Source organism: Hemicordylus capensis, chromosome 1, assembly GCF_027244095.1.
Source record: "Hemicordylus capensis ecotype Gifberg chromosome 1, rHemCap1.1.pri, whole genome shotgun sequence".
NCBI lineage: Eukaryota > Metazoa > Chordata > Lepidosauria > Squamata > Cordylidae > Hemicordylus > Hemicordylus capensis.
The window spans coordinates 41,532,290-41,559,715 of NC_069657.1; the positions used below are offsets into that span (position 1 = coordinate 41,532,290).

At 43.4% G+C, this 27,426-nt stretch overlaps 1 long non-coding RNA gene across 1 annotated transcript in view; it reads left to right on the plus strand.

Annotated features, from left to right (window-relative positions):
* Positions 1 to 7,624, plus strand: part of LOC128339886 (uncharacterized) — a 49,027-nt gene extending 41,403 nt beyond the window's left edge. Inside the window, exon 3 of the long non-coding RNA XR_008313295.1 lies at positions 7,449 to 7,624. This is a non-coding gene — a long non-coding RNA (uncharacterized LOC128339886). The remainder of the gene's footprint in view (positions 1 to 7,448) is intronic.
* Positions 7,625 to 27,426: the final 19,802 nt, after the last annotated feature.

The window sequence follows — 27,426 nt, forward strand, 5'->3', positions numbered from 1 at the left end:
CACAGAGGCTTCAAGTCTCCTTGATTTAATACAGTATTTAGCTAACAAAAGGAAGATTAGAAAGATCAGAACCCACTTCGTAGGAGATCATACCTTTATTATTAGGGCAGTTCCTATTCACAAAGCTGTGATATAGAAAATGGGGGCCGTAGCTCAGTGGCAGAGCATCTGCTTTGCAACCAGACGGACCCAGGTTCAATCACCAACATTGGTGATTGAACCAATGCTAGGGCTTGGAAAGCCCCAGCTAGGGCTGGGAAAGCCCCCTGTCTGAAACCTTGAATAGCCACTGCCAGTCAATGTAGACAATGCTGATCTAGATGGACCAATGGTCCGGCCCATCAGTGTTGACCATGCCTACACAACATAAGGCCCCGGGGCTGGATATGGCCCTCGGGGACATTTTCTCTGGACCCCAGGTAGGAATATCCTACAGCAAGAGCCATGAAGATCTCTCTGCTTGTCCTGCTGACAAGCAGCAGCAACTCAGTGCAGTTGGGCACTTGACACCAGTTGAGATGCATGTGGCAGTGATGGACCAATGAGCGAATGAGCTAGTTGATGCTGCTTGATCAAAAGTGGTAGCAATGCACGGTGTAGGTGGGGCAGCATCTTCGTCAGGCAGGCACAGGCGGAGAGCATCCCAGAAAGTTAGAGGGCCGCTCTTTGTGTCAGTTCCCTCTTCTCCGAGGGTGGCCATATTCTGTGCTCTCCAGAAACTGCCTTAAAACTCCTACCTATACATGTTTATTAAGAAATACATCCCACGGTGTACCCAGTAAGGCTTCCTCCAAATAAGCCTAGGATTACAGCCTGAAAGCAACAGACATTTAGGGAAAGGAAAGGATTTGAAAAGATCCACCAGTAGCTAGAAACTGCTTTAATTCATATTATTAATTAATTTTAATGTAATGATGCACTGAGTTTTAACGTCAGCTGCCACACACAAAGCATGGTTGATTCCAGTCCATCGGGGCATTATGCATCCCTGGTGTAGACAACACTGAGCTAGATGGACCAATGGTCTGACACAGTATAAGGCAGCTTCCTCTGTTCTTATGAGTCTTACAAAACCCTTCCTTAGGTCTGTGTGTATATATATATATTCACACACAAATAAAGGTGGGGAAGAAGAGAAAAATAAGTAGCATAGGTAACTGTGATCATAGGTAACTGTGATCACTGCAGTAGGTCTAAGTCTCTGCTCCTCAAACACAGCAGACATTACACTCAGGTAAGAAGTTAGGCAATAGCCTCATTTCCCCAGATTGCTTGGGTGATCACGACCTAGTTCAGACTAGCAGATCAAATCCCTGTTCATCATCACTGACTCCTAAGGCAACTAAGGGTAATTTCAGAGGTCTCGAACCCACCCACCCCGTGATCAGTTCAGCCTTTGGGGTTGGTGGTGACATCAAAGTAGGGTACAGACCCAATTCTATCTTTTGTAACACCAAGAGGCTATTCATACGAGTGTGCATAACTGGGATAAGGGAGCCCAGCCTGGTTTTGCATGCTCATTTGAACTGCTGGGATTGGGCCTGATCCCAGCAGCTACACAGCAGCAAACCCATCTGTGAAGTCTCTCTCTTAAATAAGGTTAAGGGAGTGAGTGTTCCCTTGACCTCATTTTTTCAATCATGTGTCAACCGCAGCTGCTTGCAGGGCAACACATGGGGGTGCAACCTGGCACCCCAACCCCAGGAGCTGCAGCAGGGGGCACTGCTCATCTGGGTGGGTGAGCCACCCACCCAGGGAAGGCAATGAGATCATCTGCGGGGAGGGTGAGTCAAACCTGCTCTCCGTACAGACCTCCACGGAGCTCTTCTCATTGATCATGAGAAGAGCTCCCAAATCTTAAGGTCTGATTGATTACTCCCTTTTAATCAAACATGGTACTCAGTGAGAAGTCATCCCTATTCTTGAGGTGGGGCATGTTCCCAAAGTGCAGGGATGTCACACAGAACCCAACTTTAACCAAGGTTCCAAGTGACATCTGAACCAGCCTGCTACAATGCGTTTCACTTAAAATAAACCAGATTTTTCATCCTAATCTGAATTTTCCAAAACAAAATACTTAGACTTTGGCAAAAGTTGTGACATCAGTGGGGGTTGTTTCCATAAATTATATTTAGGGCAAAGGTGTAAATTACCTATTTCTTCCCCTTCTGCTTACCATACTATATGTTCTTGGCAATGATATTATATGCAAGAGTAAGAAAAAAACAATTTAGGCATTCATTAAAAAATAAGTATGAAAAAAATCCCCATCAACTCTCTCTGAAACATAAATATTTGAACTTGTTAAAAGTCCTTTTCCAAATAACAAAAGAGAACTACCTCTGAGTTATAAGTTCATATTAAAACATAGCCACCTGTAATATGTTCTAATTATTATTTTAAAGAAACACAGTAAAAATTGGGAGGTCTAAGAATCTGACTTTTTTCTGTTTCCATAGTCTGTTTCCAAACTTTACCTTTTAAAAGGTGCTGAGGCTGTTCTCATGCACAGCCTAACCCAGGCTATGGAAGCCCAGCCTGGGTTAGGATGCACATAAGAACTGCCGGGGGCAGTGCCACCTAGCCCAGCTTTGCAATCCAGCTTTTAGCCAGGGTTAAGGGAGTGAGCACGCCCTTAACCTGTGCTCCGGGATCATGCGTTTCCTTGGGTTGCAGACAGCCTGAGGAGACACAGAGATGAGTGCCTAGAGCAACTGTATCCTGGGGGAATCCCCCAATGCACTGCACTCAGCACACAGTGCATTGTGGGATTCCCGGAAGCTGGGATGCATCATTCCAGCCCTCCAGAGCTTGATTGTCTGGGAATGTGGTCCATGCTCCCAACACACTTTTAATGATAGGTTGGGGGGAAGGTCAAGTTTGCGCAGCCTTCTGCCCACCTGCCCAGTAGGCCGTGTGAATAGCTCCACCATTTTCTTCTTTACAAGGACAGAGCACAGGAATCTTTGGGGGAAACCTGAAGAATTCTTTCTCATGTCAATATTGCCTAATCATCCTAGCATCTCTTCACAATTTCACAATCACAGAGTGCACTAAGAAAGAAAGGCTTTAATAACAGAAACAAAATCATGAAGAACAATGATCAGTCAATGTACTATGACTATCCCAATAAATATGGAACTATTTTAAGTGGTAAACAAGACATTGTGTGTGTGTGTGTGTGTGTGTGTGTGTGTGTGTGTGTAAGCATGTGCATGTGTGTGCATGCTGTATTTTAGTGAATGCAACACATCCCACTGATTCATGTTTTGTGAAGCAAAGTAATTATTCTAAGTAAATATGCTATTAAAAAAGAAAAGCAAAAGAGAGAAATATATTTACTGTTCATCATTAATTTCTTGGTTTGTTTATGATGACAACGAGGCGATTCCCATGATCAACCAAAATTGGGCTAGGGGCACTCCACAAACCCGGTTTTTGTAATTGTGAGTAGCCGTGGCATGGCTCTGTGCCATGGCTACTCACGAGTAGACCCCCAGAGGGGAGGCGAAAAGCCGCTCCGGGGGCTCCGGGGGTCTCTACAGTATGCCCTGCGTGCTCGTGCAGGGCATACTCGAGCTTCTGGGGGCCAGTGGCCCCCAATCTTCCCAGCCCCCACCGGCTCCATCATGGAGCCAGCAGTCATGTGGGTGGCCAATCCAGCCTCCCAGGGCTCCCACCCTGCTCATCTGCGGGGAGAGCAGGCTTAGCCCGTTCTCCCCGCTTAGCTTCCCAAACCGGGCCTCACTGATTGTGAGACCCATCTCAACAAGTAGCGATTTTTACTGTTTAATGTCTTAGCTTCTTTTTATCCTGCCCTTAAGGATTATTTGTGCCTACATGAAAAACAGTTGATATCCCATCATTTAACACTTGGAGGCGCTTCACATGATTAGTGTAAAGCACCTCAACATGGTTTGTGGGGAGAGCGGGCTGAGCCCATTCCCCCCACAGATGATCTCCCATGGAGCCCTGGTCAGCTGGATCAACCACCCATACAACTACAGGCTCTGTCACGGAGCCAGTGGGGGCTGCAGGGATCAGGGGCCGCTTGGCCTCTGGAAGTCCCAGGATGCCCTTGGGGGACCCCCAAGCCCAGGAGGCTGCTTGTCCTTAACAAGGTTAACAGAGTGCTTGCTCCATTAAACTTATTTAAGGGGAGGGAAAATTAGGTGGGCTAGCTGCCTTGGAACCACCAGGCTCACCCGCAAGCCTGGTGGTTCCAACGATCACCAGGAAGTGGGCTAGGATCTCTTTGACCACTTTCTGGTGATCGTCAGAATAGCTTCTTGATGAGTGCTAAAACTGAAAGAGCTTAGCCACACATTATACAGAAGGAAGAGGTAGACTGAACTGAAAGAATTCTGGACTATACCATTTCTGACAGTAAGCAGGGGGTCATATTGCTTAATACTCTGCTGTTTCTGTGTAGTAAGCTACCATGATCAAGGAGAGGTTTCAAATAAACCTCTCTCTCTGATATGCTCATTTGCCCCATGCAGGGTTTTCTTCACTGTGAGGAATCACTTAAAAATGTAATTCGCCACCCGCAGTCTGAAGTGGTTCAAACTAGAAATCTTACACCACAGTCTACCAGGACCTCATTCTGCATAATATGTAGATCATAAGCTCAGAAGCACTGTGACTGAGGTGATTAGGCGATTAGCACAAATTTATGTCACTTCTTGCTTTACAACATAGCAAAAACGTGTCCTTTTCTTTCTATCCCCTCACCAAACTCTGCTTTTTCTCATTGTTCTGATCACATTATGCCCCTCCTTTACTCTCTACTCTGGCTTCCTGGCCACTTCTGGATCCATTTCCTCTTCTTACCTTTACACCATTTCCCCACTCATATAGCCCAATGCATCCTTGCCCATAACGTTGGGAATGGGGCTGTAACTCAATGGGAGAGCATCTGCTTTGCATGCAGAAGGTCCTAGGTTCAATCCCTGGCATTTCCAGGTTTGTCTAGGAAAGACCCCTGCCTGAAAATTTGGAGAGCCACTGCCAGTCAAACAGTACTTAGCTAGATGGAACAATGGTCTCACTCAGTATAAGGCAGCTTCCTATGTTCTTCTGTTCCTATGATGGTTGCTCCTCCAACTTCACCACCTTCACTTGCCCAATAGTTTCCTGCTCCCTCAAATTTGTTTGTTTGTTTATTGTTCAGTGTTTATACTGCCTTTCATAAAGCATCCCAGGGTGGTTTAGAAAAGTTAAAATACAATAACATTCTGTAAAAATTTAAAACCTTAAAATCAGTTTATTTCTATTCTATGAATAGAAGGAGAAAGTAACACAAAAAATTACATTATGAACCCTTGTGCAAGTGATAGACTTCCCAGTTCCCATAGTGCTGAATCATGATGTATCTTCACAATGTATTGGGGGTTGCATTGCAGTACAACAAACAGAGCTGTGCATTGAAGAAATAATCAGTACTGGATTGGATTGGACTAGATCCAGTACCAATTATATACATTGGGTTAATGATGCACAGGGGGTTGTATGCTTCAATACAGTGTAGCAGCTCAATTAATTGGTGGGGGCCTTGCTTGAAAGGTGAGCAGTGGGCTTCCTTTCCTTTAAGCCCTGCCATCTGCAGCAGCAGCATTGTTTCAAAACATCATTTTCTTTCTTGGCAACTAGTTTGCAATGCTATGTGAAAGGAAGCAACATCCCAACATAGGCCATGTCCTCATGTAACGGGGGACCAGAGATGGAGGGGCCCACGGTTTGCTTAGCATTACATCCAAACCCTGCCAACTCCAGTCCCGTCGGTAATGTGACCTGAAGTTGTGCTGACGAGACTCCAGTTAGAATCCTTGGTTTGCAGTGAGATTTGTTGCTCCAAATCGAGGGTTCAGGGAGCCTCCTTTTCATCCAAATGCAGCACTGGAGGCTACATTCACCCAAACTGGAGTTGAGGGAGGAAGCTCCACTCCTCCCTCTCTGATTGGCTGTGTAGGCTGTCCTTCTTTACAGAAGGACAGCCCGCACAGCCAGCTCCCCCACCTCTCTACAGTCTTACTGCCTGCAGAGAGGCTGCTCTCCTGAACATCTGAATGTGGACGAGAGAGCAGGGGAAGGGGCACACTTCCCCAGATGGAAGGCATGCATCTGGATCCAAACCGCTTCCTAGTGTCCCAGGTTGAGGTTGTGGCCAGAGGTGCTTTCTTCAGCTGATGCTCCAGCTGTGTCCATTTTTTGAGATAAACAGTGTCAGAAGAATAGTACATATGCTGGTACAGACTTGACTACTGCCATGTGCTCTATGAGGAGATGCTTTTGTACATACCGGTAGTCTGGAAACTGCAGTTGGTACAGAATGCAGCAGCCATGTGGCTCTCTCATTCACTTTGGAAAGATAATATTACTCCTATCCTAAAAGAATGACACTGGCTAACAATAGGTTTCTGGGCAAAATACAAGGTGCTGATTATGTATGTATGTATGTATATTCAATTTCTATACCGCTGTTCCAAAAATGGCTCAGGGCGGTTTATACAGAGAAATAACAAATAAATAAGATGGATCTCTGTCCCCAAAGGGCTCACAATTTTAAAAGAAACATCAGATAGACACCAGCAACAGTCACTGGAGGTACTATGCTGGGGGTGGATAGGGCCAGTTAATCTAGGGCCAGTTATTGCTAAATAAAGAGAATTACCACGTTAAAAGGCGCCTCTTTGCCAAGTTAGCAGGGGTTATTATAGGTAGATTATTATCTATAAAGCCCTAAATAGCTTAGGCCCTGGGTATTTAAGAGAACATTTTCCTCACCATGAGCCCCATCACCCACTGAGATCATCTGGAGAGCTTAGTCTGCAGTTGCCAATATCTCATGAGGTGGCTACACAGGGATGGTTCTTCTCTCTTGTTGCCCAGAGACTAGTTTTAAATTGTTTTAAGATTTTCATTTTTGTCTTAATTTATTTTATGTTGTTGTAAACTGTCCAGAGATGGAAATTTGGGGCAGTTTACAAATTAGATAGATAGATAGATAGATAGATAGATACCCCATGCTCTGTCCATCCTATAACGTCAGGGAGTCCTGGATTGTATGCTACTAGTCTTGTAGTGGTATGTTTCTTGTGGCGTTGTTATGACACTCAAAGCTTGAGAATTCCTCTTTCTGTGCCAAACCATTGAGGAATTGATGTACACATAGTAGCTGCCATGTAGAACATGCTACATGATCAGCTGTCTTGTGAAGCAGCTCAGTGCATATTTATGACAATATTCTTCACACCAGCGCATACCATTCTCAATACATGCAGACATTCTTCACAAACTCAACCAGGCTTGCTTATTTCAACTCTCTCTTTTAGTAAATATTAGTAACTATTTAAACTCTAGAAACAAAATAAATACTGAGTCTTGCCAATCCTCTTTATGTCTTAACACTACTGTCTGGACTAACAGTTATCCATTTGTTTTCCCAGCACAAGACTTTGCTGCTTCTTGGAGGGAGCTTGGTTTCTCTGCCTCATGGGATAAAATCTATACAAAATGCTTCACAGTTTGCCTTTATGCTCTTCCAGAAGTGTCTTAAAATTTCAAGAGTGGGATGATATCTATGGCTTGGATGTGCTGTGTTTCAGCAAGAATGCCCCATTGGGACTGGAATTTATAGGCAGCAACATCACCCATCCTGAAGAGAACTCAAAAAAATAACAGAGCTGTGCAATATGATGTGATAATTAAATGAATGACTGCACCTTTACATGCGCTACAAATATTCAGTGTGTACATGTCCTTATTGCACATGATTGGGCCATTGAATGAAATATCATTCAAACCTCCCCATTCATAGCAAAACATATGTACACATTAAAACATAATAGGCCTGTTCACATTATAGGCCCATTCACACGGCCATATGGGGTGGTTTGGAGTGGAGAAGGTCTCCAACTCTGTTGCAGGCAGATGAGCAGAGCCCCCATTTGGCTCTGTAATCCCTGCACCCAGACAACTGAGGTATCCATGTCTCCACTGCAGAAATAGGGAGCTGGGTCTGCTGAGGATTAAAAAAACTGTCCCATCATGCATTGCACCACCAGTACACTGGGAACTCTCATTACATCATTAGCTCTCCTCTAGTTGCTTAGAAGTCGCAAGAGGTAGGCCCAGACAAATTGAAGGCACTGCAAGGAAACAACCATAGAGTATGTTTTGCAGAGAAACAAAACAGTCACACTCCCTCCATCAGTTCCCCATTGGAGATCGTCCATCAGGCTGACAAAAGCAGTCTCCACCCCATAACCTGGCCTCTCTTAAATACACAGGGCTCAAGCCATTTAGGGCTTTATAGTAGTGATGTGCAAACAGGTTTGACGTGTTCGGCGTTGAACCGGTTTGGCTTGACTGTTCAGGATCAAACCAAACCACCCCCCTTTTTGTCTGACCCCAGACTGAAAACCCCCGGGGGTTTGCAAAGGTTTTTTTTTTTTTAAAAAAAAAATCTTTTAAAAACATCTTACCCCCTCCAGGAAAGTTGTCCAAGGTAGTGGGGGTCCACAGACATTCCCCCTCCCCCCACTGGCCTCCTTTACTTCAGAAATGGCACAGGCCATGCAGAGGGCTATTGCGCAGGTGCTGTGGCCTCCAAAATGACCACCACACTTAGGGGGGGAAGGCCGAAAACTGACCAAAGAACAGCTGGCTGATTTCTGAAGTAAGGGGAGCCGGGGGGAGGGGGAACCTAGATAGGGTCCATCTCCTGAGTTTCGACTCCACACAATGAGTACCTCCTTCTTATCTGAATTCAGCCACAATTTCTTATCCCTTATCCAGCCCATCACCACCTCCAGGCGGGCATTTAGGGAGGTTATATCCTCTCCCAATGATGTTGAGATGGAAAAATAGCTTGGGGTGTCATCAGCATACTGATAACACCCTGCACCAAATCCCCTGATGATCTTTCCCAGCTGCTTCATGTAGATGTTAAACAACATCGTAGGGGTGTGCATTTTGGAATTTTCTTGTTTTGATTTGTATCCGAATTGAAACACCCCCATTTTGTTTTGTACCCAAATTTTCTGAATCCGAATCAGCCCTGTTTTGTTTTGTAGCCGAATTTTCCGAATCCGAATCTGAATTGATTTGGATTTTTTAACAGGGTCCCAGGGCAAAAAGAGTGGGTGGTGGTGGTAGCATCCAATGGGTGAAAGCTAGCAGCCAAATTTCAAAGGAATTAGGCAAAGGGCTGATTTTTTGTGAATTTTTTAAGTTTACACATCTTTAAGAATTTTCCCATAGGGACTAATGGAGAATGCAGCAAGTGTATCACTTCAAATCAAGGGGAAAGGAATGACCCAGAGTGGAGTGTGGTGGGTGGTAGTGCCCAATAGGGGCAAGGAAACTTCCAGAATTATTTCAAAGAAATTGGGCAAAGGGCTGATTTGTTGTGATTTGATGAAGTTTACGTGTCTAAGATTTCTCCCATAGGGAATAATGGAGGTTTAGGTTTCAGCAGCCCCATAATTCCACTTGGGGGGCACTGGGGTTGCCCAGAGTGAGGGGTTGTGTAGTGCACATAGGGTGCCAACCACCCCCATACACACAAGCCCATGGGGTACTGGGTTTTGTTGTTTCTGAGGTGTTCACTGTAGATTCTTTGGTAGCATATGAGATTTTCAGTGAAAAACAAGAATCCACTCTCATATGCTACCAGAAAATCTACACTCAGAACACCACAGAATCAACAGAACCCAGCACCCCATGGGTTAGCGATCCTCCCCTTGGCCAATGTGGAGTCAGTAAAGAGTGGCAAGAAGCAAAAGAGCCAATGCGGAACAAGGAGGGAATTGTCAGCAGGTCAGCCCATGATTTAGGTCACCGATCAGAAGGCTGGAAGGGTGGGAAATTCAAAGAGATGTCAAACACAAAATGGAGGTCCGAAACAACAAAACATTTTGTAGCTGAAACAGGGACGTTTTGTTTTGTATACAAAACTTTTGGATCTGGAAAATGGGTGTTTTGTTTTGTCTACAAAACACCTGAAACAGGCTGTTTTGGGTACAAAACGTTTTGTATCCAAAACGTTTCGCACATCCCTACAACATCAGAGACAATATGAAGCCCTGAGGGACACCATACAAAAGTGCAGATTTTGAAGAACAACAGTCTCCAAGGGACACCATCTGTAACCTGCCCGAGAGGTAAGAGTAGAACCACTGCAAAGCAGTGCCTCCCACTCCCAATTCCCTCAGACTTTCCAGAAGGATACTATGGTCAATAGTATCGAAAGCTACCAAGAAATCCAAAAGGACGAACAAAGTCATACTTCCTCTGTCAATTCCTCATTGGACACTATTCATCAGGCCAACCAAGGGAGTCTCCACCCCATAGCCCACCCAAAAAGCCAGTCTGAAATGGATCTAGATAATCAGTTTCCTCCAAGACTGCCTGGAGCTGGGAGGCCACCACCCTCTCAACTACCTTGCCCAGCTACGGAAGGTTGGACGTGCCTGTAGTTGCTCAACTCTGAGGGATCCAAGTCAGACTTCTTCAGAAGTGGTCTAATAATTGCCTAACTGAGCAAAGAGGCACCTTTTAACATGGCGATTCTCTTTTTTTAGAAGCGGGAGAGTAACTGGCCCTATCCACCCCCAGCACAGTACCCGTCCAGTGACTGCTGCTGGTGTCTATCTTATGTTTCTTTTTTGATTGTGAGCCCTTTGGGGACAGGGAGCCACTGTGTTTATTTATTATTTCTCTATGTAAACCACTTTGGAAACGTTTGTTGAAAAGCAGTATATAAATATTTGTTGTGGTTGTTAAGACAAGGAGGCAGCATGCCCTCCCTCAGAGAAACATTAATCTCTCTCCCTCAGAGAAGACAGCCTGCCCTCCCTCAGGCCTTCTACAATAACCTCTCTGCCAGATAGTATAACCTATGTCGGCCAAGGGTCAAGAGAACAGGTAGTAGGCTGCACCATTCTAATCAGCTTGCTTTAGGAGTCACAAACTGGAACTGATCCAACCTAAACACACAAGAGGCATCGCTGGACACCTTCACATTGGGCGCTGAAATAATTGTGGAGACAGTCTAAGTCGGCCTGAATACAAGAGATTTCCCCCACATATAAGTCATTAAACAAGTCACAGTGGATAATTGATGGTTCCAAATTCTGATTCAATGGAGGAGGGGCAAATATTAGCCCTCTCACAATCCTAAGCAACTCTGCTGAATGTGAACATGCAGATGTAATATGGGCAGAAAAGAATCACTTCTTTGCTGCATGCGTTGCCTGAGCATAGATGTTCATTCAAATGTGCTCCATGTTGCAGTCTGTCAGATTCGAGTCGAGTCTTTCTCCACTTGTGCCCCAGTCGTCTACCTTGCCATGTCAGCTCCCATAATTTTTCTGTATACCAAGGGGTCAGTTTTGAAGTGGGTTGGAGAGGACTCTTAGGAGCAAACATGTCTACTGCCTGGTAAGTTTGATGTTCCAGTTCTCTACCAGGACACCAACAGGATCATTGGCAGAGCCAACACTAAATTCCTCTTAGGCTTCTTGGAATCATATTGGATCCAATAACCTTCTTGGGTGGACCATCCTAATAGGTCCCTCACTCCTGCAAAGGTGGGAAGTGAATTTTCCAAAAAATTCACCAAAAATCAGTGGATTGACCAAATATCTTCAAATGAACTACAGCCATCTCTTATCTCCTTCCCCAAACGTGTGGCATGTTTCAACATTCTAGAATCAACCTGTGATTTCTGATGATTTTTTTTTTCAATCCACTATGACCATATGGTTTAGTCCATAGCAGAATTTATGTCGGAGTTCAAATTCAAATTCTGAATCCAATCCAATCCAATATCCAACATCACCAGAGCCCATAGAATCTGAATCCTATATTGTCAAATTCAGATCAGGTTGAATCCGATTCCAAATTTTATTAATGTGCACAGGCCTGATGTTATGAATGTGCACAGGCCTTTGTCAGCTTCCTGTTTCTGGAATCAGGGAATTTGCAAAGTGAGAAACTGAGAAATATTGCAGCACTTCTCTCTAAGCACACCATGCAGAAACCATTTACGAATGCTTCAAGTACAGACCATTTTGTACAGTAAAAGCTATTGATGGGTGAATTGTATTCAGCTGACAGTTTAGGAGTAAAAATCTACATTTATCCATGTAGTAAGGCAGGCCAAGCAGAACAAAGACAGCAAACCTGTCAGAAATCTGTGCACTCACATGATTCCTGCTGAAATCCCTCTAATATAGTTTTCATCCTTTCTGTTTTATGTAGGTGTTTCTTTCATTTTATTCTGGAATGTCTCTCTTGGTGGGAAGTGATAATGTTTTCTTCCAAATAATTTGCTGAAGAGACAGAAAGAAGGAGAAAATTCCTCATGAGACAATAAAGGTGGATGTTTATGGCAATTCAATTGTATAAGTAGGGCTTAGGCACCCGCAAGCATGCCTTCCAGTCTGTGAATGTTTATTGCATTGGGATGAAAGTGCGCACAAGCTCCTTTGGAGGCCTTGAAAGATGACATTATATTTAGGCAAACAGAGAACTCTCAACACAGAAGTGCAGAGAAAACTGGGAATCTCTATGGAACCATGAGGAACAAAAGCAACATAATCTCTGTGGGATTTGCCTTTTAACCTTACAGATTCCAAGAACTTTCCAATGATCATTTCTATTATTCCCAGCTTTTTGACCTCGGGGAGCATTGCCAACAACCCACAAAGCCTCACCTTGCTCCTCTGCAATGCCAGGTCAGTCTAAAATAAGCCAGAGCTCATCCGAGATTTGATTATGGATGAAGGGGCTGACCTGGTATGTATTACTGAGACTTGGTTGGGGGAAGCTAGTGGTCCAGTTTGGTCCCAGTTACTCCCTCCAGGATATTCTGTAGAGGAGCAGGTAAGGTGACGTGGGCAGGGAGGTGGAGTGGCTGTGGTCTATAAGGATGACATTTCCCTTACCAGGGCCCCTGTTAGGGTATCGGACCATATTGAATGTGTGTACTTATGTTTGGGCACCAGGGCACCGCTGCCCATCTAAGTCCCTTACTGAGCTCATGGACTTGGTCGTGGGACTTGCATTGGAGTCTCCCAGACTTTTGGTGCTGGGGGATTTCAATGTTCATTTCGGGACCAATCTGTCCAGGGCAGCTCAGGCGTTCATAGCTGCCATGACAACTATGGGCCTATCTCAAGTGGTCTCTGGACTGACGGACACTGCAGGTCAGACGCTTGATTTGGTCTTTTACTCTGATCAGGGAGGTGTTCCGTGGGTGGGGACTCCTGTGATTTCCCCATTGTCTTAGACGGACTACCATCTGGTTAATGTTGGGATTACAACCACTTCCCACCTCCGCAGGAGCAAGGGGCCTATTAGAATTGTCCACCCGAAGAGGTTATTGGATCTAGCAGGATTCCAAGAAGCCTTGGAAGGATTTAATGTTGGTTTTGTCAGTGATCCTGTTGATGCCCTGGTTGAGAATTGGAACAACTTGCTCACCAGGGCAGTAGACACGATTGCTCCTATGCGTCCCCTCTGACCCGCTTCAAAATTGGCGCCTTGGTATACAGAAGAAGTGGCAAGGTAGGTGACTGGAGCACAAGTGGCAAAAGACTCGACTCGAATCCAACAGATTACGACATAGAGCACATTTAAAGATCTATGCTCAGGCAATACGTGCAGCAAAGAAGCAACGCTTTTCTGCCTGTATTGCTTCTGTGAGTTCACATCTGGTGGAGTTGTCCAGGGTTGTGAGGGGGCTAGTATCTGCCCCCTCCCTTGAACCCGAATTTGGAAGCATCAGTCACCCACTGTGATGTGTTTTATGAATTTTTCACAGACAAAATCTCTCGGATTCGGGTCAACCTAGATGGAGACTCCACAATTAATTTGATGTCTGAACTAGATGGGTCCAACAATCCCTCTTATGTGATTCGACTAGATCAATTTCAGTTTGTGACTCCTGAGGATGTGGACAAGCTGCTTGGATCAGTGAAGCCTACCACTTGTTCTCTTGACCCTTGTCCAACATGGCTTATTCTATCTAGCTGGGAGGCTCTTGTAGGCGGCCTGGTAGAATTCATAAATGCTTCTCTGAGGGAGGGCAGGATGCCTCCTTGTCTTAAGGAGACGATTATTAGACCTCTTCTAAAGAACCCTGCATGAGATCCCTCAGAGTTGAGCAACTATAGGCCTGTCTCCAACCTCCCATGGCTGGGCAAGATAACTGAGAGGGTGGTGGCCTCTCAGCTCCAGACGGTCTTGGAGGAAACTGATTATCTAGACCCATTTCAAACTGGTTTTGGGGCAGGCTATGGGGTGGAGACTGCCTTGGTCAGCCTGATGGATGATCTCCAATTGAGAATTGACAGAGGAAGTGTGACTATGTTGGTCCTTTTGGACCTCTTGGTGGCTTTCGATACTATTGACCATATTATCTTTCAGGAGCATCTGAGGAGGTTGGGGGTGGGAGGCACTGTTTTACAGTGGTTCCACTCCTACCTCTAGGACAGGTTCCAGATGGTGTCGATTGGAGATTGTTGCTCTTCAAAATCTGAGCTTAAGTATGGTGTCCCTCAAGGCTCCATACTCTCTCCAATGCTTTTTAACATCTACATGAAACCGGGAGAGATCATCGGGATTTGGAGCCGGGTGTTATCAGTACGCTGCTGACGCCCAGATCTACTTCTCCATGTCAGCTTCTTCAGGTGATGGCATATCCTCCCTAAATGCCTGCCTGGAAGCAGTAATGGGCTGGATGAGGGAGAATAAACTGAAGCTGAATCCAGATAAGATGGAGGTACTTATTATTGTGCAGGGTCAGACGATCTTGATCTACCTGTTCTAGATAGGGTCACACTTCCCCCAAAGGAACAGGTACGTAGTCTGGGAGTACGCCTGGATCCGCACCTCTCCTTAGTTTCTCACGTTGAGGCGGTGGCCAGAGGTGCTTTCTATCAGCTTTGGCTGATACGCCATCTGCGTCTGTTTCTCGAGATCCATGACCTCAAAACAGTGGTACATTTGTTGGTAATCTCCAGACTTGACTTCTGTAATGCGCTCTACATGGGGCTGCCTTTCTACGTAGTCCGGAAACTTCAGTCGGTTCAGAATGCGGCAGCCAGGTTGGTCTCTGGGTCATCTCGGAGAGACCACATTACTCCTTTGTTGATGGAGTTACATTGGTTGCCATTTGGTTTCCGGGCAAAATACAAAGTGCTAATTATAATGTATAAAGCTGATGTATAGTAAATTAGAAATGCATAGAATTGCACAGCCTGAATTAGTTTGAAATAATGGTTCTCTGCAAGAGATGTTTCTTTGCTTGTCAGTGCAAAGCACTGTCACAACTATGTTTCTCTGGTAATGTTCCATCCCCCATAGGTTACAGCAACCGACTATGGAATGTAGTGAAGATGATATGTAGAAGGGGTTGATATGACTAGGAAGATGTTGGCAGTCTGCCTGCGTATGTGTTTAGAGTTTGTTTTCTGGCCTTGGTTAGGCACCTTGGCATCAATATGCTGTTTTCTTGTGAGGATGACTTTTGCATTTGTCTTGTATAAAGGTATGGATGTTTGAATATTCCTTTGTCTTGCTTTGAGCAAAAGCCAAAGTAACACCTCTGTTCTTAAGGCAGAATAAAACACTTTGATCTTAAAGTCCTCTCATTTGGCTGATTATTGACTCCATCTGCCCAGGAACGAACCTCCTTATTGGGGACAAGGTTACCCTGATACATCAAAGCCCTAAACGGCTTAGGTCCTGGGTATTTAAGAGAGTGTCTTCTTCATTACAAGCCCCACTGCCCATTGAGGTCATCTGAGGAGGTCTGTCTAGAGTTACCGCCAACTCATTTGGTGGTCACACGGAGACAGGCCTTCTCGGCTGCTGCCCCGTGATGCTGGAATGCGCTCCCTGCTGCGTTACAATCCTCCCCATCTCTGGCTATTTTTAAAAAACATTTGAAAGCGCTTTTTTTAAACCCAAGCTTTCTCATGTTTTTAATAAAAAATATTTTTTGTTTAATTATATGGTTTTTAAATTATTCTATTGTTTTAACTTTTATATGTGTTGTTATATGTTGAACTGTTTTAACTTTTATATGTGTTTTAATTGTTGTTAGCTGCCCAGAGACGTAAGTTTGGGCGGGGTAGAAATTTAATAAATAAATAAATGATGCCCAATTCTGGATCTATTCATGTGTCCATCTGGGCCTCTGGTGGCTGTGAGAAAACTCTGCTGTACTGCCTCCCAGTCATTTCTATGTTATAGTGGAACAGTTGTGTGGCCATGGAATTCAGCTTTTTTGCACATATTAAGAAACAGCATTTCAAAGCACTTCACTAGGACACCTGGCTTTGTGACAAACATATACGTGGTGGTCATTGTCCAGTACTTTCTTGTAAAATAGTTATTTGCTAACCAAAAGGTTGTGTGCTCTCTAGGAATAGCACAGAGAAAACTGTTTAGTCTTGATCAGACACTGGTCCTGTTTATAGTAAATCTGTAAACTGGTTTACAGAAAACAAAGTACAATATGGGGTGGTTGCATAAGACAGGAGCCCAAAATAAATTTTGTGCCTGTTCCTTCATGCTGCTCCTTGCAATTGGGATATTTGGGGGAGGCCCTGCTCCATCCCACCATCTTCAAGGTGTGACATGTGGGAATGTGGGACAGAGCCTTCTCAGTCACATTACCCAGACTATAGAACTCCCTTCACCAGGAGGCTCATCTGGTCTCTTCTCTGGCAACCGTTAGACATTTCATGAAAACTGTTCTCTTTAGACATGCCTTCAATATCAGTTCAGTTGTCCTTCCTTCACAATCTATGTTGATGGGATTTATGGTTTTTAATTTCTGCTCCTGCTTATGTGCTACTTAAGCTCTGCTCCCTCCCATGGACTAGAGCCCATGAGGTCTGGAAGATGACAAGGTGAAATGAGGTGAGGTGAAGTAAGGCAAGCTAGGTTGCAGCACCATGGACAGCTCTGCAGGACAAATTGCTTCAAAAGCAGTCAGATAGAGACCAAGCTCTTGAATATTTCTTACCTCAGGAAATCCCTCTTGGGCTTCCAGGTGCAGAGATTGGCATTCCTTCACTTCTCTATCGGATTCTATCTAGACTGTTGCCCGTGATTGTACACAGATATCAGGGAGTGCAATGGTGCGGGAGGGGACAACTCTTCTGTGGGGGTGGGGTGGGGGGGGAGACCAGTTCCAAGAATGCTGTTTCAGGGGGCTCCAATTCTCAGACACTTGGTGGCCCTGAAATGGTGTCAGGGCCTGGAGCTGAGTCTAAGGCTGGTCCTGCCCCCTCAAGGTCAGACTCAGAACCACTATTCATGCTAGGGTCATCACAAGATTTCATTGATTGTTAATTGTTTGCTTTATTTCATTATTTTAATGCTATTTTAAAATGTACTTTTATGCTTTAGTTTTATACCACCCTGAGGGCCTTTCTTTTCTGGGCAGAAAAGATATATATATATATATATATATATATATATATATATATATATATATACCAAACTTCCTCTTTCATTTTAAAATATTGGCAGGGTGGCACTCCATTCTGTCACAGGTTCATTTATGCAACCAGTAACCTCCATGCAATGACCTACAGCAGAGTGTGGAGCTGCTCATGAGTTCATGTATGGAAGCATGTGTGAATGCCTCCTCCACATATATGTTGGACATGGCTCATCTGATATGTGCACTCACGCACAATTTGTATGATAAAATCATGGTGGCTACACATTTATCCTCCATGTTGAGGCACAAGTCATTTCAATTGGCATCTCCATACAATCTTGACCAGGTCACATGTCTTCTTAAAGCCCTATACATTCCTGGATGCCATTGTGTGGGACAGCTAGCCATATGAACTTTTATCCTGGTATTACTTCTGCTTATAAATCACTTTTCAAAGTGGCTTACTTTGATTAACAACAACAACAACAACCCCCAGTGAGGCACTACCTTGGCGAGGTTGTGGGGCTTGCGTGCTCTGAGGAAGGTGAGACCTATGCCAGAAGTCCAACCATACTGTACAGGTCTCACCAGAGGAGCCAGACAAAGAGTGCCTCTCCCATCAACAATATGGTGAGATGTAACTTTAATAAATCTATACTGGATTGGTTGTCACCTGGGTCAAAAAGAACCGCACCAGGTGCTGAAGTCCCTGGACATCTGGTGGCAAGTGGGCTACAGGATTCAGGATCTTCAGTTGAGCAAACAGGACTGAAGACTGCAAAGTTACTGGAAGAAACGTCGCTTAACCAGAAAAAATATATGAAAAATGCCAGCAAGGAAATAATGAACTGCTATTACAAGTCTAGTCCAACTAGAAGAGGTTATTTACAAAGAATGTACCAAATTTGGAAAGAGAAGCATCCAGATACAGAAATAACAGAACAAAGGCTAGCAGACCAGAGAAGATTCATAATAAAAAATAAAGTATTTACAGAAGTTGAGCTGGAAGAACTGCAAAGAGCAACACAGGCTCAAGATATGGAAGAAGAATTACCATCAACTGAAGCAGTTGCTTGGGTACAGGTGGAGGAGGTGTTGGAAATAGAGGATGCCACTGTTGCTGAACTGTTCCAAAATCAAAACCAGGCAACCTCCCCTTTGCCTTCACCTCAAAAACCTGAATAGCATTTAACAGAAAAGCAACAAGAGAACTAAAACAAAAAATAACTGAGCGCATGAACCAAACAACCATGAGGGTTCGACTTCCAGCTCTAAAAACAGTTGCCAAAAATTGCTCAGGCATTAAAAGATGTCAATGCTGCACTTGCAGAAATAACAACCAAGAATTTGCAAGAAACAAACCAACTAATGTACAGTGCAGCAACAATAACAACACAAGAGCTCGGATATAAGATCAGTGGACCTGTAAAAAAAGAAAGTAGTACATCACCTAAATGGAAGATTAGATTAGAAAATAAAATCGCCAGGCTTAGATCAGATGCTAGTAAATTGAAAGATATGAAAGACAAGAAGCTGAAGAATGAAAACACTAAACAGTATCTGATCCAAAAATACCACCTAGATTCAAGGAAAATTAGAGAAGTCCTGGAAATAATAAAGCAGCAAATAATAGCAATGTCAAAGAAGATTAGCAGATACAAAGCCAGAATTACACAACGCAGGAAGAATCTCCAATTCCAATAGAAACAGAGACGTTTCTACCAAAGCATAGAAGGAGAAAGTACAAGAAACATAGAAACATCAAATAAAGAAGAAACAGTGCAATTCTGGCAGAAATTATGGGACAACCCAAACTCATCTCATAATGAAAGACCCAGCAAAATGTGCAGTTCCAAGTAATTATAGACCGATCACCAGCCTGCAAACCATGTTCAAATTATTAACTGGAATAATAGCAGATGAATTAATGCAACACTTATTAACTAACAAACAGCTTCCAGTTGAACAGAATGGAAATTGCCCAAACACCAGAGGCACAAAAGACCAGGGGCTGATTGACAAAATGATTTTAGAAAATGGCAAGAGAAGAAAAACCAATCTAAGTGTTGCATGGATTGACTACAAGAAAGCCTTTGACTTATTGCCTCACACTTGGATACTAAAATGTTTAGAAACAACTGGTGTCAGCAAAAACATTTAGATATTTATTTTTAAAAAGCAATGAGCATGTGGAGTACACAGTTAACAATCAATGGCGAGACACTTGGACAGGTTAGCATTAAAAGAGGTATTTTCCAAGGGGACTCACTATCCCCTCTGTAGTTTGTAATCGCCATGACTCCACTTTCACAAATACTAAACAAATCAGGCCTCGGATTCCAAACATCTAAAACATCAAGTAAAATCAACCATCTGCTGTACATGGACGATCTGAAGTTGTATGGAAAGTCCCAGTCAGAAATCGAATCACTGCTAAACACTGTCCGTATATTTAGTAGCGATATAGCAATGGAGTTTGGACTAGACAAGTGTGCTGCATTAATAATGAAAAGAGGAAAAATAACAAAAACAGAAGGAATAGAACTGCCCAATGGAAGCAAGATCAAGAACCTGGAAGAGAAAGAACATTACAAATACTTGGGCATTCTCCAGGCTGATAACATCGCACACACTGAAGTTAAAAGAAAAATAGGAAGTGAATACATCAGGCGAGTTAGAAAAATCCTCAAGTCCAAACTCAATGGCGGGGACACCATACAAGCCATAAACACCTGGGCTATACCTGTTATCAAATGCACTGCAGGAATAATAGACTGGACCCAGGCAAAGTTAGAGATGCTAGATCGTAAGACCAGGAATATAATGACCATCAATCATGCTCTGCAGCCCCGCAGTGATGTCAATAGGCTATACCTCCCTCACAGCTCAGGTGGAAGAGGAATGCTGCAAGTCCATCAAACAGTAGAGGAGGAGAAAAGAGGCCTTGAGGCCTCTATCAAGGACAGTGAAGAAGATGCACTTAAAATGGTCAAGAACAAGAAACTATTCAACACCAATGAAACAAAGCAGGCCTACAAGAAAGAACATGTCAAGACCCGGGCAGAAAAATGAAAAAATAAGTCACTGCATGGTCAATATTTGCACAATATAAGTGGAAAATCAGACATCACCAAGACCTGGCAATGGCTTAAGAATGGCAACTTGAAGAAAGAAACAGAGGGTTTAATATTGGCTGCACAAGAACAGGCACTAAGAACAAATGCAACAAGAGCAAAAGTAGAAAAATCAACAACAAACAGCAAGTGCCGCCTTTGTAAAGAAGCAGATGAAACCGTGGACCACCTGATCAGCTGTTGTAAAAAGATCGCACAGACTGACTACAAACACAGGCATGACAAGGTAGCAGGGATTATAGACTGGAAAATCTGCAAAAAATACAAGCTACCTGTAGCCAAACATTGGTGGGACCATAAAATTGAAAAAGTTGTAGAAAATGAAGATGCAAAAATATTCTGGGACTTCCGACTACAAACAGACAAACATCTGCCACACAATACACCAGATATCACTGTAGTCGAGAAGAAAGAAAAACAAGTCAAAATAATCGACATAGCAATACCAGGGGATAGCAGAATAGAAGAAAAAGAAATAGAAAAAATCACCAAATACAAAGATCTATAAATTGAAATTGAAAGGCTGTGGCAGAAAAAGACCCAAATAATCCCAGTGGTAATTGGCCCCCTGAGTGCAGTTCCAAAAGACCTTGAAGAGCAACTCAACACCACAGGGGCCACAGAAATCACCATCAGCCAATTACAAAAAGCAACTTTACTGGGAACAGCCTATATTCTGAGATGATATCTATAATAACAGCAACAATATTGATAATAAAATTCAGCCATCCCAGGTCCTTGGAAAGGACTCGATATCTGGATAAAACAAACCAGTCAATAACACCTGTCTTGACTGTTGAAATAAATAATAATAATATGCTTCCCTATCCCCCAAAGGTTCTCAGTTCAAGTTGAAATACAAAGGAGACAACAGCAACTAGGGATGTGCGGACCTTGAGTCAGTTTGACATCGAGCCAAACCCCCTTCCCCAGACCGGTTCAGGGCTAGCTAGGGGGTTCTACATGGAAAACAGTTTTTTTTAAAAAAAAATTGCCACCTTTGGCATTCTTGGGGGTGCTGCCTTGGTCATGGGTTGGTGTCTCTGGCTGTTACTTCTTCCCCCACTGGCCTCCCCCAGTCTTAAAAGAAGGCCGTTCCAAAATGCCCACTGCCAGCACAGAGAGGGCTGAAACAGCCTCAAAACAGACCAAAATGGCCCTTTTTAAGACGGGGGGGGGGAGGCCAGCAGGAGAAGAGGGAACCTCCAGAGAACCTACTGTGTGGCCACGGCAGGACCCCCTGAGGCTGCTGAAGTGGTAAGTGTGTGTGTGTGTGTGTATGTGTGTGTGTGTGTGTGTAATATCCCCCCCATCGATCTGGGCCCAAACTGGTTCAGACGCAAACCGGAGTGGTGCCCAGCTCCAGCTGTGCACAAAACTGGACCGGGCCTAGTTCGGCTCGAACCAAACCGACTCGAACCAAACCGGGTATTCCAGTTTTATGCACACCCCTAACAGCAACAGCCACTGGAGGAATGCTGTGCTGGGGTTGGAGAGGGACAACTGCTTTCCCACACACCAAAAAGAAGAGATTCACCACTTAGAAAGGCACCTCTTTGCCTAGTTAGCAGGGCCTGATAGCTTCCATTATGTGACCTAGGAGTTAATCTATAGAATGCATACGTAGAAGTTTCCCCCATCATATGTTCTGCATTTATATGGTTTCTGTGCAGGGAAAGAAGGGGGAAAAAGACCTAAGTTCCAGATCTGATAAAGGATTTAAAACCATTTCAGTTATTCTGCATGTGAGCTTCAGGCAGGATACTGAATTGTAAAAATAGGTTTAAATCACTGGATGCATTTTAGTTAATATAAAGATGCTGGGATATTGAAAGAATAGCCTTTTCTCAGGCAGAAGCCTTTATCTGGGTTTGCATAATAAGGCTTTTGAAACAACTGAAAAAGTAACCAGAGAGTTGTTTATCCCAAAATGTTAGAGTTGTTTATTGCTGTTAGCTAACAAGAATCCCATTTTGCAGGTCCGGTTTATATTAAATTATCTTATAATTTCTTCACTTTAGGATGGTAATTCGTTTCTCAAAAGAGCACAAACAGCTAAAGAAGAACAATTTGGAGAATGGAGTACATGCAAGTAATTCTGCTTTCTAGGTGAAAAATAGCCCAGGAATGGATGACAATGCCTTTAATCCATAGTCTACAGTACTAATGCAATGTGGCCTGAAGAGTCAGAAACATTTTCTCTACCCTGACAAATTGAAAGGGAGAGGGGAAAGAAAGGAGACAAAATAGAGTGAGTGCAGGCATTCCAAATGTGTAAAGGAGGTTTACTTTAGTGTGTGGAAAAAATGACAATATGGAAACTGCCAAGAGGTGAAGTAGGTTTAGATTGTTGAGAAGGTAAAAATAAAAATGAAGGTCGTTGCTGAGGAAAGCATCTTTTGGCACATAACAAAAAGAAGCTGTGTTGACAGGATGCTAACCTAAGGGGAGAATGTTCGCAAGTGAGCAGAAGCAGAATAATCAGCTCTTGAGACAGAAATGTGTGGTTCTACTGTTGGGAAGGCAACTGCTTTCCTGGAGATTACTGTCGAAGGATGTGGGTATCACAGTTTAAACACAACCTATGAAGGGAGATTCCTTCAGTATTTATAAGGTGTTAAATGAAGAGGCAAGGAGAGGTATGTATCTGAAAAAAGACATGCAAGGGATAGCAATCACATCATCTACCAGTCTTTCTTTTGAGGCCAGATGTGGCCTGGACCACACCACACCATATATCTATAAGAAAGAAGAACATGTGCACCAATTACATTCATGTTAATTACATTTGCATTTATATTGATTGATTTTGTGATTGATATATGCTGATATTTTGTGTATATATTTTATATTATATTGTAAGCAATGGAAGGAAAGTTGGGGTATGTATATTCAAAAATAAAATAAAATAAATTGTGCATTAAATCACTGTCAGTTTGATTCCCAAAAGCTTGCTTTTAGGATAGCAGCTACATGAAATGATGAATGAAAAATGTTTGATTTATGAATTCAGAAGTGATGCACACAAACCTTATTCACAAGTTATGTGGAATACACATATCTATCTGTATAAAATGCTTAGGTCGTACATGGCAAGCCCTGCCCCCAATGGCAACCAAAACCCATGATAACGTGGCCAGTGGGGCACAGTGCTCCAGCTGTGCGGGAAGCAGAGAGGGGAGTCCGTGATGGGCATGGTGGTGGAGATGGCGGTTTGGATGCCACCAGTGGGGTGTGGCACTGGCGGCGGAGAGGGGTGACCAAGGCAGGGATGGCAACAGAGGTGGCAAAAGCTGGAGGTAGAGAGGGCTGGGGGGGAACTGCCTGCTTTCCCCATATAACCAGAACTGTTCCCAGGCTCTATAGCATTAATTAGATGTATAGTTTTAATACTTTTAATGTTGGGTTATAACTGGTTTTAATGTTAAGGATGTTTAATGTTTAAATGATTTTAATTGCAAACTGGCAAGACACACAAGTTTTGGGTGGTATATAAATGTGTTAAATAAATAAATAAATAAATAAATAAATAAATAAATAAATATTCAGTCCCTCGCACAAAAATATGTCTGTATGTACAAACATCTGAACACTTGAACAACATACTGTCTTAATAGGAGTGCATACATACACATAGTTGTATCTCATCGCTGAATTACTCATTACTCAATCACTTGCAGATGAATATATGAGCTGTGTGTTCATATGAATATAATGTGTGTTCATGTGAATATAATGTACTGTGTGAGAGGTGATTTGAAAGGTTGGCTTGTGGCATTCTGTCAGGTTCTCTGGCACATACGGCTCAATACTTGAGGTTACATCCACTGTGGAGAACATCCATGTGTATATCTACCATTACTGGATATTCAGTTAGCAGAGGTTAATGGCCTCTGCTAACTGAGCAAAGGATCTCCTTTTAAAGTGATGATTCACTTATTTAGGAGAGGGAGAGCAACTGTCCCTGTCCAACCTTAGCACAGCATCCCTCTCATGGTCATTGCTGGTTACCTTATCTTTCTTATTAGATTGCAAACCCTTTTGGGGGGAGGGAACCATCATATTTATTTACTTACTTTGAGAACATTTGTTGAAAAGCAGTATGTACATATTCATAGTAATAATAGTTCTGTGCATGGAAAGGAATTCCTGGTTTAATTCACTTGCTCATATCTGCTTTTAGTCTATGAAATCATTCTCAAGACCAAAATCACTGAGAGTAGAGAGGGCTAGTGGGAATTAGGAGCCTGCCTGCCTGCCTGCCTGCCTTCCTTCACCCATATGATCAGAGCTGCTCCCAGGCTCTATAGCACCAGAAGCACTCTGGGACCAGTGAGGATGAGGGGGAAAAGCAGTCTGGGTCCTCCTGTGTCCCACAACGCAAGCCTGGTGGCCTCCAAGGGGTTAACCCACTAAAGTAATCCTCCCCTAAGCAAAGGTTAGCGGAGCGAGTGCTCCGCTAACCCGGGCTCTGTGATCGTGAGTTGCCATGGTGTGGTTCCGTGCAGAGGCAACTCATGAGTAGACCCTCGATCGGGAGGCTGAAAAGTAGCCTCCCGGCTCGGGGGTCTCTCTATCATGCCCTGTGTGCTTGCTCAGGGCATGCTGGAGCTTCCAGGGGCCGCGCGGCCCCCGATCCTCCCAGCCCCTGCCGGCTCTGTAACAGAGCTGGCAGTCATGGGTTTGGGCTGCCCGGAGCATACTGCCTGCTCATGTTCGGGGAGAGCAGGCTAAGCCCGCTCTCCCCGCTTACTCTCCCCAGGCGGCTCCCACTGATTGTGGGAACCACCTCATTGTGTGCCAATGCTGAGTGATCACTTGACAAAAGTGAAGTTCACAGGAGTAAAGTTATCTCTTTCATGGACCTTTATTATGATGACTACAAAGTGGAAAAGAATCACTTCATTCATTCATTCATTCGTTCATTTAGCATTTATATCCTGCTCTTCCTCTGAGGAGCTCATAGTGGTGTTCATGGTTATTTTTCTTATCCTCACAACAACCCTGTGAGAGGATCTTATCCTCACGACAACCCTGTGAGAGGGGGAGTAACAGCAGGAGGTAGGGCATGCTCTCAACTCCTGCCTGTGGCTTCCAGCGGCATCTGGTGGGCCACTGTGCAAAACGGGATGCTGGACTAGATGGGCCTGATCCAGCAGGGCTGTTCTTATATTCTTATAGATTAGGCTGAGAGATACATGACTGGCCCAGAGTTCTCTGTAGAGGGCTTGCTTGCCTGAGATATGATAATGTCTCAGTATATAGGAATGGGAGATTAGGAATTACAATATTCATATGAACTTGCTTTATATGGAGTCAGACCATTGGTCCATCTAGGTCAGTAATGACTGGTGATAGCTTTCAGATGTTTCCAACAGAGGTATTCTTCAACTAGGGGTGTGTGCTGACTGGTTGGCATGGTTTGGCCCAAATTTGGACTGAACCACAGATATTCAAACTGGTTCTTTTGAACCAATCAGCTGGGCTGGTTGGTTCAATGAACCAGCTCAAACCTGTTCGAACCTGTTCACTATTGAACTTCTCAAACTAGCCTGGTTCATGGTGGTCTGATTGCAGTCTGTGCACATCCCTATTGTCAGCCCTATCTGTCGCTTATTTATTATTATTGGTTGGTTAGTTAGTTAGTTCTTTTATTGCAGCTGTAGGCCAAACAGAAACAAAAGTGACAACAACACAACCATTCAGAATTACAGTAACTAACCTTATTATTGTTTTGTTTCTTGTATTTAATATTGTATTTAGAATTTTAATAATTACTGTTAGCTGCTTTGTGGATTTTCAGTTGGAAAGGAGGGGCAGAAAAGTTTTAATAAGAAATTTAAAAAATCAAATAACATTAAAGCTGAGCCATATTTTACACATTCTAGAGTAACCATTTCAGCATAAACTACTGCAAAATAATAGCTACAGAGCAGTAGGCTTATGTAGGGCAAGAGTTATATTCTTGAAAATAAAATGTGCATTATGTTAATAATGTACACCAGCATAGGCAAGTTATTTTTGCCTGCATTGTGGCCCAGCATGCATTTCTATTGTGGAAACTTGGTGCTAGAAAAGAAGTTGCTCATCCAAACTGTAATATGCGTGCAGGGTCAAAGATACTTTCTCTCTCGAGTTTGCAGGTCATTTATCACCATTTGTTCTTTTCAACCTTCTTCTGAAATCCCAGCTTTTCTGTTTGCTTTGTAAGCAGGTTCACTTTCCTATCTCGACACAAGACATGTGGGATATTTATCAATCTGTTTACAAAATATGATAAGAGTGTGGAAATGTCAGATGGATACACATTCTGAAGATTTTGAGTGAGACTTCGAAAACAATAGCTGCAATACAAAGTAATAATATGTGGGTTGGAGAATCATATATACAGCCAATATTTTAGTAGGAGACAAAGTTTTGTTTTCCCCTCTGAATGTTGGCAGTATGACAAAGGCATCCTTGCCCTTGGCAAATGTGCTTGTCCCACTATCACCTCCAACAAGCAGGTGTTGCAGGATTTTGTTGTGTTTCAAAAGCTTTCACAACCTGTTTGCCCAGTAGGACAAAAGAAGTACGTGGGATAACACCAAGGACAGTATGCTTCTGTTATACCCACCTCTTCACCCACGCTTTTTCAGCTTATTTATTTATTTATTTATTTATTTATTTATTTATTTAGCACATTTTTATACTGCCCTAACCCAAGGTCTTAGATTTTAATCTGTGTTTGATTTTAAATTATTTAAATTGTTTTAAGTTTTTGTGTATGTTTTTAACTTGTTTTTATGTTATTGTTAACCGCCCAGAGATGGAAGTTTGGGGTGG